At 43.0% G+C, this 13,302-nt stretch overlaps 1 protein-coding gene across 23 annotated transcripts in view; it reads right to left on the minus strand.

Annotated features, from left to right (window-relative positions):
- Nucleotides 1-13,302, minus strand: part of TENM2 (teneurin transmembrane protein 2) — a 1,162,025-nt gene that overhangs the window by 285,988 nt on the left and 862,735 nt on the right. The window contains exon 1 of one of the 23 annotated variants that reach the window (XM_070569085.1): nt 12,052-12,155. The exons of the other annotated variants lie outside the window; for them this stretch is intronic. The gene's annotated coding sequence lies outside the window, so the exon portion shown is untranslated. Of the gene's footprint in view, nt 1-12,051; nt 12,156-13,302 lie in introns of those variants that run through there. 23 annotated transcript variants of the gene reach the window in all.

The raw sequence follows: 13,302 nt of genomic DNA on the forward strand, positions 1-13,302 counted from the left end.
ATTAAGTAATGCACCAAAGGTCACGTAGCTTAGCAAGTGGCAGAGCTGCTCTTTGATCCCAGGATCTCTTCTCCACTCTGCCATAAGCAAAGGAGCACCAGGCTCCAGGATACACTCACCTGGGGAGGGAACAAGGACCCCTGCCCTGGTTTATATATGCCCTAGCAAATACAGAGGAAAATTCTATTTGACTCATTTCTTTGCACATTTGCTTAAATGGCAGAATGAAATCTTGTGAGAAATTGGAGGGCATCGCCCACCTCAAAGCTCTGCACCTCCTGATGCTGCCTGAATCAGGAGAAATAGGCCAGCACAGCCAGACTGCAGCACAGTCTCTTTTCTGTGCCTTCCCCAAAGGCCCTGCCCAAACGTCCTCCTCCGCGCTGCATCCCTGGCTCCCATAACCAGTGGCATGAGGGATGAGCAGCAATTAGGTCTGTCGGAGGCAGAAACAAGGGCATGCTCCGTCCCAGCTCATCCTGCCTGCTCTGACTGGAGCTGCTTTGCCAACAGCCCAGGGGTGGAGGGGTGGGGGATGGTCCAGATCTGGCATCCTCCGGTGTTTAGAAGGAGATGGGAAGAGATTTACTTAATTGTCTCTAAGTCTTGGGCACTTTGGACCTTCAGCTTGCTCCCTTCTCCCCTGTCTTAGCATCTACTGAACCATTTATGCCCTGAAGAAAGGACTTGTATTTTTTATTACTGACCACGTATGGTATTGCTGGCTTTGCAGGGCTGATGGCCGGTCTGCAGTATTTCTCAGATCTGGTCCCTATTGTAGCAAGCTGCAGCCTTTCTCCACATTTCAGAATGGTGGAGAAAAAAGAAGGAAGGATGAAGGAATGAGTCAAATTATAGCCTCTTTCTTTTCTTCTGGTGCTCAGCTACAGCTCTGACCAGTGCCTCATGGCCTGGGTGGCGCAGTCCTGTGTCAGGGGGCCGTCCCTGATGGAAAGGCCCCATTCAGCCCAAACAGAGCACCAGAGAAGGAAAGGGCTGTGCTCACTCGTAAGGAATGATTTGTAGTTCTCTTGCTTACATAAAATATATGACCTCAGAGAGAAAACATTCTGAGCGCATTCACAGTGACACACAGATCAGCATCGCACGGCAGAAGCCTGGGAATTGCAGTCATAAGGAACAATCATTTGTAGGCCTAGAAACCAAAGTTTTGTCAGCTTTACATACATTCATAAAAAACTTGGGCTTACAGGGACATCTTAGATCATCTCAGAACAATTGCTCCCATTTAATAAGCACCAGCTGTGTGATAAGCACTCTATAGATTTCACCTTATTTAAAACTTGTAATAACCTTCAAAGTAGATATTGTTCTCCATTTTCAAGATGAGGAAATTGAGGTGGAGGGAGGTTAAGTGATATAAGTTTCCCTCCTTACATTTCGTATTTAACTGTAATACATCTGGGCCTCTTTTGAGTGCACACTGGGTACCTCTCTTTCATAATCCTTGGCACATGGTTTTATATGATTTTTGGACTCTCCTGTGTTCCCTGTTAAATTTGAGCTCCTCCAGCACAGGGAGTCTGTCTCTTTCTTCTTTATGGCCCCAGCACAAGGCCACAGTGGCTGGCACAGAAATAGTGCTGAATGAATGAATGAACGAATGAATGAACAACTCGTGACCCTGGTGGGTACGTCTGGAGAGCCTCAGCACAGAACGATCAGAGCAGATTTCTGCCTCTGTCCTTTGAGCATTCCATTCGACCGCTGGACTATGACAGGCTTTCCCTTCGTTCCCTGAATTCTTATTGCTCCCGGAGGCTCCTTCAACAGGGAGGCAGGGGACACAGGGGGAAGCTGACTTCTATCCCTTCTGTCTTTTCTGTTTATTCTTTCCTGGCTCTGCCTGACCGCCTATTTTTTTCTTTTTTATAACAGATTTATTGAGATACAATAAAATTCAGCTTTTTCAAGTATACATTTCAGTGCCTTTTTTTTTTTAGTATATTCATTGTGATTTGCAACCATCACTAATTTTAAAACATTTTCATCAACTCCCCAAGGAAATCTCCTACCGATTAGCAGTCACTCTCCAGTCCCTCCTTCCCCATAACCTCTAGCAAATACTAACCTAGTTTCTATTTCTATGGATTTGCCCATTCTGTACATTTCATATACAGGGCGATTCCCTCTGTTTCTTATAACCAAGATGTCTGTTGCAGAACTCCGTTGGAATCAATCAAAGTTAGATCTCAGATGGGGCACACTTCACACCACTTAAAAATATCTTTCCCTGGCAACCTGAAGCTGGTCCTTTACAGGAGCTTTTTGGCTGGGACCCTGCTGCTGTTGATACTTTTCAGACAGAGATTGTTAGATGATGGTCATTTGAGAGCCAGTTGTACACTTGAGGGCCCGAGGGGGATCCTGCAATTTCTTCCTGCGCTTCCCAATGGCTGTAATCACTGCACAAAGCCATCCCTGCTCAGCTAAAACCCAGCCGTGCACAGGCAGGGATTCTTGAGGGAAAGAAGAGAGAAGGAGGGAACTCTTGAACTGGGTGCCGAATCAGCAGCTGCGCTGGAATTAGAAGCTTAATAGAGATTGTAGGTTTGGGAGCATCCTGCCCAAAAAGGGCAAGTCCTCACATGTGATGGGTCAGAAAGGGATTTTAATCATAGGTGCCACATCAGTGTACCATACCCTGATACCCATTCTTCGCTTTCTTAAATCACTAGGAAAGTATCACTTGAGATCAATGTCAACTCTATTAGCTACTTTCCAAATGACAAAGCCAAAAAAAAAGGGCCACTTGAAATACTTGAGAGGAACACTTCTAAAGAGAAGATTTTATTGCAAAGTTACGTCTGAGCAGTGCGTATCTAAGCATTTCAATAAATCTACATTACCCTAGGTATTTTGGCATCCTCTGGGAGAAGAAAGCCTATCAGTAGAAAGTAATGATTTTGGGTTTTTCAATTGCCCTAAGGATCTTGACAATGCTATTAAGACCTATGCTTTCCCTGTCGAGAAGTTTAGGAGTGAAATTATTAATACGCCCAGACGTTATGTTGATTGTTGCACTGTAGCAGAAAATACTCTCTCTGTTATTTGAGCTGCATTATCACTTTCCCAAGCAGAGAATTGCATCAAAAATTTAAACTCTTCTCATTCCAGCTCATCGCAGAGCTTTTCAAGGTCTTATTGCAAAATAGACTGGGAAGAACTTGGATATTTCCTTACTCAAGAAAGATAACATGTTTTTCAAAGACCAGGCTATTTTTTTTAAAAAATAAAAATCACAGTGAAAATTTCTTCCATCAAGATGTCATTCTTTAGCTCTTTAACTAGGTTTTCCTTGGGGTGTATTTCATTCCTTTTTTTTTCCCTTTGAGATGGTCACAATGCTTTCCTTTGAACAGGGAAAGGATCAAACCAAAGATAAAATATGATTTTGATTTCAGATTGAGCCTCTGACGCTCAGAACGATGGGGACAAGCTCTGATCTCCACCATTCATTAACACCAAGAATGAGTGAGGCACGTCAGTTAAATGGCAAGGACGGGATAAAGGTTCCTGGAGCATTTTCACTTCAAAGCTCAGCAGAATTATTTACTATCTGAGTGACCTTTTCCCCAAATCTCTCATGGTACACGCCTTATAGGGCAAGGGAACAAAAGTTTCTCCATACTATATAAACAGAAGTCAGCTTAATGTCAGACCTTGAACTGCATCTGTTTTCATGTCAAGTGACAGCTGATGTAATGAGATGTATAGGGTATATTGCTGGAGACATTTTCAGGATACCCTTTCTGCCTTCAAAATAAACACACACACACACACACACACACACACGAGCAAGTAACTATCCCAGAGAAACAAACATCTGAGGCTTCCTGAAGAAGCATCCCCCGTCCAGGATGACATGGTTCATGTACTGCCAGAGAGAGTGCCCTTTGGATTTTATTTATCACTGTTTAGTGGTTTCTTTCCAAGTTGTCTTGGAGTTGCTTTGAATCTCCCAATTAAAGTGGGTCAGATAGTGCCCATGGTCCTTATCATGTAGCAGGAATGAGAAGAGCATCCAGCGCTGAGGAGGGAAGGATGCAAAAATCCAGCCCACACCCCATCCAAGAGCCTCAGGATGCAAACAACTTTCAAAAACACTGGGACCAGTGGGAGGCCAGTGTGCTCCGCAGATCTGCTTTGTAGGACTCAATGACATTAGCATCCCCATCTCCCACTGAGACCCGCTCAGAAAAAAGTGTTTCTTCCTGGCCACCGTAAACAATGCCATCTCCAGGGCTGCTTCAGTCTTTTCGACACTGACCTCTCCAGTTTTGCTGGCGACACTTCTGGAGTTAGACAACCAGAGTTATGAGGTACTTAACCTGTCTGTGCCTCTGTTTCCTCACCCATAAAAGATGGTTAATAATCGCTCCTACTTGGTAAAGAGAGTTAAATGAGATAGTACCTTTAAAGCTACAATGCTTAGAAAATGCATAACAAGCAGGAACTACTTAGGAAATGTCAGGATTTATTTTCATTTTCGCCTGAACAGGCTAATTCTTTCTTAAGGTGGTGGAGAGAGGAGTGAAATAGACCCCGTGATTCGAAGATTATTTTAACAACTTGGAAAACATCCTGTTGCCAGATATTTTTAAGGTAAACAGCACCAGTAAGAATAAGGGATCCTGGGGCTGGCCCCGTGGCCGAGTGGTTAAGTTCGCGCGCTCCGCTGCAGGCGGCCCAGTGTTTCGTTGGTTCGAATCCTGGGCGCGGACATGGCACTGCTCATCAGACCACGCTGAGGCAGCGTCCCACATGCCACAACTAGAAGGACCCACAACGAAATATACAACTATGTACCGGGGGGCTTTGGGGAGAAAAATAAAATCTTTAAAAAAAAAAAAAAAAAAGAATAAGGGATCCTTTCTTCCTACTAATGAGTTATAGTATCTCTAGGTCTTACGGTGTCATGAAATATTCAGTGTTCTTAATTTTTAGCTTTTGCAACTTAAATACATTGAAATAAAACCATCTGATAGTGGGCAATTGGAAGGGCATTATAGTAGCTTTTTTTTTTTTTTAACTTTTATGAATTTTCTCACTCCCTATGAAAATCAGCACAAGGCAGGACTAGGTCTTCTTGAATCCTGGTATTCCCATTTAGCATCAGCTCCCATTTCACATGAAGAGGCTGTAGTGAAATCGAGACTTTCAAGTCTCTCTCACTCACGCTCATCCGTGAGCCGCGCGAGCTGCCCCGGCTCCAGCAGCGAGCAGCTCACAGAGGGCCTGAGTTATTCATCACATTTAGGTGGTTTGAGCCATGAATTAGCAATTTGTTTCTCAGGGCTTCTTGGGTTACTGAGACTTTCTAGTATTTATCATCTCAAATGGGATCATTCTTAATCCCATAACGTAGAGAGTGAGTCATCTTTCTCGTGAAATAATCAGATTTGGTGGAGAAAATAATTTCCATTTCTAACACTTTAATAGCGTGGTCTGGGAAGCCTTCTATAAGATGTCGTTTGATCAGAGACCTGAAGGAAATAGGCAGAGAGCTATGTCTGAGGGAACAATATTTCAGAGAGAGGGAAAAGTAAGAACTAAGACTTTTTCTTTGGTGAGGAAGAGTGGCTCCGAGCTAACATCTGTAGCCAATCCTCCTCTTTTTTTTTTTTTTTTAAGATTTTATTTTTCTCCTTTTTCTCCCCAAAGCCCCCTGGTACATAGTTGTATATTTCGTTGTGGGTCCTTCTAGTTGTGGCATGTGGGACGCTGCCTCAGCATGGTCTGATGAGCAGTGCCATGTCTGCGCCCAGGATTCGAACCAACGAAACACTGGGCCGCCTGCAGCAGAGCGCGCGAACTTAACCACTCGGCCACGGGGCCAGCCCCTCCAATCCTCCTCTTTTTGCTTGAGGAAGAGTGGCCCTGAGCTAACATCTGTGCCAATCCTCCTCTATTTTGTATGTGGGACACTGCCACAGCACGGCTTGATGAATGGTGTTTGGGTCCAGGCCCAGAATCCAAACCTGCACACTCTGGGCTGCTGAAGCAGAACAGGCGAACTTAACCACTACACCACTTGGCTGGCCCCAACAAAGACAGTTTTAAATCTGGGAAGTGTACAGGAATTGGCCAGAATATCAGTCTAGGTTTGTCTCTTTCATTCAGATTCAAGCCTAGTTCTCAAAGAACACACTAAAGAAAAAAGAAATGTGCTGATCCTCACTGGCCTCTATCTAATCTGGGACTGAGCCAAGCAGGCCTCTGCCTCAGGCCCTTTGCACTTGCCATATCCTTGGCCTGGGGATACAGATAATGGAGTGGCTCACTCCTTCAAGGTGTGCACTTCTCTGCTCAAATGTCACTTTTTAAGAAACGCCTTCCCAGACAACCTAGCAGTCTTATCTTCCTTATAATACAATGCTTTCTTTTTCTGTAAAGCATATATCATCACATTAAAAAAAATTGTTTATCTGCACTAGAAAGTAAGCTCCTTGAAGGCAAGGAGGCTATTTAATTCTCTGCTGAATCCCTGACTCTGGGAACACTTAGAAGACACAATAAAGGGTTGTGGAATTAATTACACATTGAGAAGTATGGCAAGAACAAAGGAAAATCCAAATTCCACCAGAAATGAAAGTCTTTCAAAGGTGCTGTTGCATGGTATCATTTGAAACAAGTTTCAAAAGCTTGAACTTGACCAAAGTTCAAGAAAAAAACTCCTGTGGGCTTCCTTGCCAAAATGCAGCGCTATCTCACGCAAACTGTAGCAATTTTTTCTCTTCCTGCAGCAACCCAAACACGACAACAAGTGCCTTACCAGCAGAAATCCCTGTGGAACGAATGATGGCTGAGGCCTCTGACACACCCCAAGTGGGAATAGACACATTTCTCTTCCAAACTCTGCCTCACAGGATCTCCTGTGGCTCCTTGTGCCGCTTGAAAATGTTCCCTTTCCAGCACAAATCTATTGTATTCAAGAGCCTTTGCTCCAGGCCCCTGATTTACTGGGCAGGGTAGACCTTGACTCACCCATGTAGTTGGTGATACAAAAAGCAGGCAGATACGGCAAAGAAAAAGCGTGATGCAGCAGAGGGCTTGCAAATCGAAAGCAAGATAGATGGAACCCTCCTCCTTTAGGAAGCCTTTTCAGAGCGGATCAGATGAAATCCAATGGCTTCCTAACTCCACGCGGACAAGTATAAGATACTTTAGGCTTACTCTGTTCTAGGATTAACATGGGAGCTAACACTGGCACATTGTATATTCAACGGCTCCATCTGGCCATATTTCACCTATTAAATCTTTAAAAACCCCTCTAACTTATATATGACAAATAATTGGAAAAACTTTTCATTCTATGGATTTCTCTTTGTACAGAGCCCAGCAATGTCAGATGCAGGTAGTCACTTGATAAAGTTTTTTATATCCTCTGAAAAATATCCAAAGAGGTGACAGTTTTCTCCACAAGATTCCTTTTGCCTCCTCTTCCCTTAAATTCCTTATAAAAGAACAGTGACCAATGAGCTAAGTTCGCTCATGGAAAACCATTCCCCATCATTTCATCACTGCTCATTCCTTCATTCATGTCTTCATTTGTTCATGTGCGCATTCATTTGGCAATTAATTATTGAGCATCTACACGGGCTCCTATAGATTTTTGGAGTTACAGAATCTTGATTCTAGGAAGGTAAAGAAAGAGAATCATATAGGCCTGGCCCCGTGGCTCAGTGGTTAAGTTCGTGCGTTCCACTTTGGTGGCCCAGGGTTTTGCTGGTTTGGATCCTGGGCACAGACCTTGCACCGCTCATCAGGCCACGCTGAGGCGGTGTCCCACATAGCACAACTAGAAGAACCTATAACTAGAATATACAACTACATACTGGGGGGCGTTGGGGGAAAGAAAAAAAGAGATTGGCAACAGATGTTAGCTCAGGTGCCAATCTTTGGAAAAAAAAAAAGAAAGAAAGTCAAATCCTATGCTGATCTTTTTCGTGAGCCACAAAGACTGCACCTTAACTCCTTTGTCCCCCTTGTGGCTGTTAACTATCAAAATGCTTCACTTTTCATTGTGTATTTTTATTCATGTTTCAGCTCATGTATAAAAATTTTGTAAGAGCCATTATGACATATTGCTCTGAAAAATTTTCATATATGCATATCATTAAACTAAACTTGAACCCTTCCCCCTCTCTCCACCCCAGTCTTATCTCCCAAGGCTAACACACTATTGTGTAGGGTGTACACACATGCACGTCCCCATGTACAAGGATTTTTGCTAGCATAACGTTTAAAGGATGCTCCACGGCACACAGAGAAATTCTCAAGCATATTAATTATTACCTGTGGAGAGAAACTATAACATTTTGATCCATTTGTGTTTTCAACTGAATGTGGTATTTATCAACCATCTTTTATGTTTAATTCTAGATAATAGAGCATGGCAAATTGGAGTCTTCAATTATGCACACGAAATATATTGCTGTATGGCTTTGTTTGTAAGGTTCAGACTCGAATTCCTGCTCTGGATTCTGAATCGCAGCAGTAGGAGCCACATGGCCTTTGGGGTACTCTTTGCACACATACAGTGGAGCGAGACACTTGGATTCATGAAGTGAAAACGAAAGTGGAGAATATGAAGGGGTTTCACCACTTGGGTTTACTCTGATCGTCCAGTCCCCATCTATCTGCACGTCCACAAGTACTCCCAGCATCCTCATCCTGATTCCATGAACAGCAGAACGACACATCATTTGTATGTTTTCCAATGAAAACAAAAGTAGTCTGAACCAAAGAAGAAATCATAAATAGAATTGAGAAATTATAAATAGAATTGAGAAAAGCAGAAAAACACTTCATGCTGCTTCTCTTTTTTTTAAAAAAAGAGTTAACTGACAGAAAATTTAAGGTCTGTTTCATTAAGATACTAAAAAAATAAATGACTTATGAAATTAACCAGAAGCAGCACATGACAAAAGAGAATATTATGCTAGAACATACTTTTGACAGACAGTCGAAGCTAATAAAATACCATGATGGGAACTCTCATACATTGCTACTGGGGATGCAAAACAGTACAGCCGCTCTGGAATCAGTTCCCCATACTATTACACTTACCACACCACCTAATAATTTAAATCCTAGGTATTTACCCTAGAGAAACGAAAACTTATGTCCTACCAAAAACCTGCATGTGAAAGTTTATAGTAGCTCTATTCTATTCACCAAAAACTGGAAACAACCCAGGTGTTCTACAAGGGAATGGATAAACAAAGTGGGGTATTCGGCACAATGGACTACTATGCAGCAACAAAAGGAATCAGCTATTGGTACATGTCACAACTTGGACACGTCTCAAAGGCACCATGCGGATGAAAGAAGTCAGTTTCAAAATGTTACATACAGTCCGATTCCGTTCACACGACATTCTCAAAAGGACCAAACTATAGTGACTGAGAAGAGATCGGTGACTGCCACGGTTTGGGATGGGAGACGGTGACCACAGAAGGATAGCACGAGGGAGGTTCTTGAGAGGTACAGCTGTTCTGCGTCATGACAGTGGTGGTGGTCACGCAAATCGATACATATGTTAAAATTCATAGAACGGTACAAATTAAGGGCAAAGTTACTGTACGTTAATTTAAAAACATATAATAAAACAACAAAATTTAAGCACCTTGACGAATGCTCACAAAGGACAGAATTATTTGGTGTTGATGGAGGGAAGAGCGGGAGCCATTTCAGGTAGAGAAGTTGAGGTTATTCTCTGCAAAACAGGCGAGCGAATCAAGCCTAAGACTTGAAAATCTGTTTTCAACATATGTATCATGTCTTTACGAATAAAAAAAGCACACTGGAAAAAACAAAAACGGAATCAACATCTGTGTAAAAGTCCTATCAGCATATTGCTAACAGGTTTTGTATTTGAATTCATTTGAATCCAGTGGTTCCCCCCTCATCCTCAGGGGCTGGTTCCCAGACCCCCAGTGGATGTCAGAAACCACAGACAGCACTCAACCTCATATAGACCATGCTTTTCCTGTACATGCATACCCATGGTAAAGTTTAATTTATAAACTAGGCACAGTAAGAGAGTAACAACGATAACTAATAATAAAATAGAACAATTATAACAATACACTGTAATAAACTTGGCAGTAGATCTTAGCAACCTCAGCCTACGATTTTTTTTTATTAAGCTGAGAACTTTCACCTTTTCACTTAAAGGAAGCACTTTATGGCTTCTCTCTGGCATATCCAAATTGCCAGCATCACTACTCTTGCACTTTGAGGCCATTATTAAGTAAAATAAGGGCGACTTGAACACAAGCACTGTGATACCGTGACAGTCGATCTGATAACCGAGATGGCTACTAAGTGACTAACGGGTGAGTAGCACATACAGTGTGGATACGCTGGACCATGGGATGATTCACGCCCCGGGCAGAACGGAATGGGATGGCCTGAGGTCTCATCATACTACTCAGAATGGTGCATAACTTAAAACTTATGAATTGTTTATTTCTGGAATTTTCCATATAATATTTTCTAACTGTGGTTGACGGGGGGTAACTGCAACTGTGGAAATAACCGGGGATACGGGGCACTACTGCTTTTTTTGCTAAAGCTTATGTATCTAGTGTAAGCTGTTTAAGAAACTGCACTGTGTAAAAAAAGGAGAAAGAATGGCTTTGCTGCACAATGCTTTCGGCTTTCCTACTGACACTGAGCACAATCCATAACCTTGTAGAAACATTAACAGTACTACATTATTCATCACAATAAGATTATTAGTTGATGGGAAACAAATTACAGAGCTTCGCAATTTGCTATCCTTCCTGACTGCATACAAGACAATTTTTCATGAATGGAAATTGCTACCCAGGAAGAGAAGCTTCTGTTTGTCTTAGGAAATTTCCAATAGTAGAAGGTGTCGATTCCGGAAGCGAAAAGGTGCAATACAATAAAAGAAGAAAAGAAAAGTTTAAAAAGTATTTAGAAAGAGCCCCTAAATGTACTCACAGTTCAGCAACATGTTGGGTAGAGATACAGTACACGAGCTGGGAGAAATGGGGAAAATCATACCTGTTTTGCTGAATGTGATGGCAAAGCTTTGCATGATGTCATGGATTTATTGGAAAAACACCTTTAGGAAAGTAGAGAATGCCAGCTGAGCTGAGTATAGGTCTGGCAATATATGTGGCCATCTAAAATGACTTGGCTTGTTCTGGTCTCTGTGCCATGAATACCAGCAACAAGCAAAGGCCTTCTTATCTTTTACATCTCACATTCTCCTGAAATACCTTCATAACCACTCTCTTCCCCCACAGGTGGAACTGACTTCTCTCTTTCACAATCTTCAGGGACCACATACAGATGCTATTTTCCCATGCACCCCTCTTTCCTGTCCTTGCCCCCTCGCATGAAGGACTGAGCACCAAGTCCAGGATCTGCTACGTGATGAGGTGGGGGAGCAGCAAAAACTGCTTTTTGGTAAATGGATGAATGAAAAGGGATATCAAGGTTTCCAATAGCAACGGCTTAACCTGGGGAACCAGGTGTGGTGTAATTAGCATAGCTGTCTCTGCAGCTCCAGCACCTGTGACCCACATCAGGTCTGTCCTTCAGAGCCCAGGCGGCTCCTCACTGATGGGGCTGGGGACTAGCAGAAAGGAGAGGGAAGCACTGGAAAATGACACTGCCTGGGCTCACACCAGGGACTGTGGCTTACCAGGGCTGGTCCCAGGAAGGGGAAGAGGGCAAAGTGTGAGAAGGGAGAATTCTAACAAGAGTACCATAGGCACTGACAAATAACTCAAGATGCCCAGTTGCATGAACTGCTCTGTGTTCCGATTTTCCTCTCGGTTTGCAGAGCAGACAAACCTCCTTCTTTCCTCTTCCCTTCCTGGGCACATTCTTTCCCTGGCTCTGTCCTTGCCCCTTAGGTGTTCTGATCTTTCCCACAAACACTCATGAGGACACAGCTAAAATGCCATCTATTGTTTTGATATTTCCCACCCCTTTTCTTGCTTCCAGTCTCAGGGAAAGTCAATAAAAAATCATCATTCTGCCTACCTGGATGATTCAAGGGTCGTGTCGCCTGTGCCACCGTCCGGTTTAATGCCTAGAATGCTAGGGCTCCTCTGTCACAATGGCTGACCGTGGATCTGAGGACACAAATGCTAGGCCCTAGAAGGTGGCCGATGCTTGGGCTGGAACCGAAGTTCTCTGTCGTCCTGAAAGAGCGGAGCCTTGCAGGACGACAGGCAGGTGCAGCAATGTGGACAAGCCCTGAGTCAGAAAAGCGGGAGCTATCTTCGTCTTTCCTCCCAGGGATCACACTGCCAGTCTGGTTAATACCCAGAGGCCCTCAACGTTTCTCATTGCTCCAAACGAACTCCCTCGTCCCAATTTCCTCCTCTGAAGCAGCCCTTTCTCTGTGTTACATCAGTGGTTAGATTTGTCATCAGGACTTGTTTTCCAGAAGGAAGCAGCCCTTTTCAGGTCCCTGCTTTTAAAGGTGACAACCAATGTGGCATGTCTGCACGCCCACGGGGTCACATTTTGGTGATAAAATGAAGGGTGGTTTGAAGCCAAGAGTTTGAAAGAAAATTTCAGGAGAGGAAATTTGAAACTTTTCCCCGTCTTCTAGGAAGATCTCTGGTTTTCTGAGTTAAGTAAAATGCAGTGGTTCCATTCCACTTCCACGTTGCCTTTCTCCCAGTGTTTGAGAATCAAATAGTTAACGTGAGAGGGTGCTGGAAATTCAAAACATTTGGGAGCGTATAGGAGGATCTGATGTAATATTATGTGGGCAGATTTTACTATTCTAGAAAACAGCCTCTCTTAACCTAAACAAAGAAAGTAGTCCAGGGGTAATATGTGTTCCTGGGGAATTAGTCCCAATTTAGCCCGATTTCTAGAATTGGTTTGATAATTCTAGATCAAGTAGCACCTTCTATAAGGTGCATCTCAGATGTCTTCATCACATTTATACTGTTATGTAGTCTCCTTTAGCACTTTGTATCACTTTCATTTGCACACAATCATAAACAACACTGATGATGATGATTATAATACTAATTAGCTAACTTTTTTGAGCACTCATTTTGTGTCAGGTTCTGTGTTAAGAACTTCACTTACTTAACACAGAACAATAAGTAAGGATAAAATATTTACTTACTTAACATAGAATAATAAAATTATCTAGTAAGATAATCTAACTTAGTCCACATGATGACCCTAAGAGAAGATACCCATTATACAGATCAGGAGAGTGAGGTTCTGCGAGGTTAGGGAGCTTGCCTCAGGTCGCACAGCTGGAGA

This window comes from Equus przewalskii, chromosome 13 (genome assembly GCF_037783145.1).
Source record: "Equus przewalskii isolate Varuska chromosome 13, EquPr2, whole genome shotgun sequence".
Taxonomy (NCBI): Eukaryota; Metazoa; Chordata; class Mammalia; order Perissodactyla; family Equidae; genus Equus; species Equus przewalskii.